Here is a 2,983-nt window from a genome sequence, read left to right as displayed (position 1 = left end):
GAACTTCTTTTCTGCCTTCCATTTGTAAGGCAACTTTCAACTGGGAGAAATATAAACAGAAGGTGAAGGCAAGCATTCTCCACAAAAAGGAGTTTGTGCACTTACGTGCCGCTGATAAATATTTTCTAACATGGAGCACAAGGAGGGGATGCAAGCAATGCAGCACATGGAATCACGATATAAGGATTAATTTCATGTGTAGCTACTGCAAAGTACCATTATGTCTTCGGACATGTTTTGAAGAATTTCATAAAAATGCTGGCAACGGCCTTGCCGCAGTGGATACACCGGTTCCCGTCAGATCACCGAAGTTGAGCGCTTTTGGGCGTGGTCGGCACTTGGGTGGGTGACCATCCGGGCCGCCATGCGCTGTTGCCATTTTTCGGGGTGCACTCATCCTCGTGAGGATCTACTCGACCGAATAGTAGCGGCTCCGGTCACAGAAAACCATCATAACGACCGGGAGTGCGGTGTGCTGACCACACGCCCCTCCTATCTGCATCCTCAGTTTAGGATGACACGGCGGTCGGATGATCCCGTTGGGTCACTTGTGGCCTGAAGACGGAGTGCATAAAAATGTTAAGTTATGAACAAATATATTTGTTTGACATAATAATTGTATTACCTCCTGCTTTAGATCACAGTCCCTAGTAAAAAAACTGGTTCCTTAAGTTTATTCCTCCTGAGTCAAACAGGACATATACATCTCACTTAAAATAATTGTAAAATAGAAAAAATCGAAACTTAAAAAACATGGCATGACTTATTATACATTCCAAAAGCAGGAAACCCATTTTTACAGTAATACGCGAGTTTTTAATTTATTCGATTATGAAAGGATTGAATGACAGGGTTATCTGTGCCAGTTACATGGCTATCATTAAAAGTATTACAATTGCGTTTATTTTCAGAAAAAAATGTTATTCTGCTGCACATCTAAATTGATTGCAAGTACACTTAACAGCATTTATTCTGAAACAATTAACATATAGCCATCCAACGCTAAGATGTAAAGAATACTTGGTATACTCTGGTATGATTTGGAGACATTGTTTCCTTCTTTTTTTTAATTGGAATGCGCACCACAGCCGGGACAAATATTCTGAGTGACAATAATCTGTGCACTAGCTGTCGTTAACAGGATTACAATATCATGCTGCACATTTAATTAATTGACGGAAAGATAAAATATAAATATGCAGCATACGAAGCAGGCGCAAGGGAATACAGACGTATAAAATGAGATTGACGGAAAGGGCAAAGTGGCTATGCGGGAATAGCTATCGAACTATTCAAGGTTGCAGAAACATGCATAATTTCAAGAAAGATAGATGCCGTGTGTAGGAAAATTAGACAGAGCTTTTGAAAAGCGAGAAGCAGATCTCTGAATATCAAGAACTCACAAGGCAAGCCAATACTATGCAAAGAAGGAAAAACCGAAAGGTGGAAGGAATATGGAGAAGGACTCCACTAAGGAAATGAACATCAAGCATACATAAAGCACACCAGTGGCAAGACGGAATCAATACCTTCACTGCGCGATAACGACGGTGAAGTCACTGATGACTGTGCCACTAAAGCAGAGTTATTAAACACGGTTTTCCGAAACTCCTTCACCAAAGAAGACGAAGTAAATATTCCTGAATTCCAATCAAGAACAACTGCCAAGATGAGAAACATAGAAGTGGATATCCTCGGTGTAACAAAGCAGCTTAAATCACTTAATAAAGGCAAGGCCTCCGGTCCAGATTGTATACCAGTCAGGTTCCTCTCAGAGTATGCTGATAAAATAGCTCCATATTTAGCAATTATCTACAACCACTCGCTCACAGAAAGATCAGTACCTAAAGACTGGAAAATTGCTCAAGTCACACCAATACCCAAAAAGGGAAGTGGGAATAATCCACTGAATTACAGGCCTATATCATTAACGTCGATCTACAGTAGGGTTTTGGAACATATACTGTATTCGAACATTATGAAGTACCTCGAAGAAAACGATTTATTGACACATAGCACGGATTCAGAAAATGTCGTTTTTGTGAAACACAACTAGCTCTTTATACTCACGAAGTAATAAGTGCTATCGACAGGGGATGTCAAATTGATTCCATATTTTTAGATTTCCAGAAGGCTTTCGACACTGTTCCTCACAAGCGTCTTCTAACCAAACTGCGTGCCTACGGAGTATCGCCTCAGTTGTGCGACTGGATTCGTGATTTCCTGTCAGAAAGGTCACAGTTCGTAGTAATAGACGGAAAGCCATCGAGTAAAACAGAAGTAATATCCGGCGTTCCCCAAGGCAGTGTTACAGGCCCTCTATTGTTCCTGACCTATATTAACGACATAGGAGACAATCTGAGTAGTCGTCTTAGATTGTTTGCAGATGATGCTGCCATTTACCGTCTTGTAAAGTCATCAGATGATCAAAATGACTTGTAAAATGATTTAGATAAGATATCTGTATGGTGCGAAAAGTGGCAATTGACCCTGAACAACGAGAAGTGTGAAGTTATTCACATGAGTACTAAAAGAAATCAGCTAAATTTCGATTACGCGATAAGTCACACAAATCTGAAGGCCGTAAATTCAGCTAAATAATTAGGGATTACAATTACAAATAACCTAAATTGGAACGATCACATAGATAATATTGTGGGTAGAGCAAACCAAAGACTGCGATTCATTGACAGAACACTTAGAAGGTGCAACAGGTCTACTAAAGAGACTGCTTACACCACGCTTGTCCGCCCTAATTTGGAGTATTGCTGTGCGGTGTGGGATCAGCATCTGGTAGGACTGACGGATGACATCGAAAAAGTTCAAGAAGGGCAGCTCGTTTTGTATTATCGCGAAATAGGGGAGATAGTGTCACAGACATGGTACGTGAATTGGAGTGGCAATCATTAATACAAAGGCGTTTTTCGTTGCGACGGGATCTTCTCATGGAATTTCAATCACCAGTTTTCTCCTACGATTGCGA

General features: G+C 40.7%; 1 pseudogene; it reads left to right on the top strand.

Annotated features, from left to right (window-relative positions):
• The first annotated feature begins 260 nt into the window (after nt 1–260).
• LOC126458803 (5S ribosomal RNA) lies at nt 261–378 on the top strand (annotated as a pseudogene).
• Nucleotides 379–2,983: the final 2,605 nt, after the last annotated feature.

The sequence above is a fragment of the Schistocerca serialis genome, chromosome 2 (assembly GCF_023864345.2).
Source record: "Schistocerca serialis cubense isolate TAMUIC-IGC-003099 chromosome 2, iqSchSeri2.2, whole genome shotgun sequence".
Lineage (NCBI taxonomy): Eukaryota > Metazoa > Arthropoda > Insecta > Orthoptera > Acrididae > Schistocerca > Schistocerca serialis.
The sequence above is the reverse complement of the archived record's forward strand: the minus strand, read 5'-3'. Positions and strand labels throughout refer to the sequence as shown.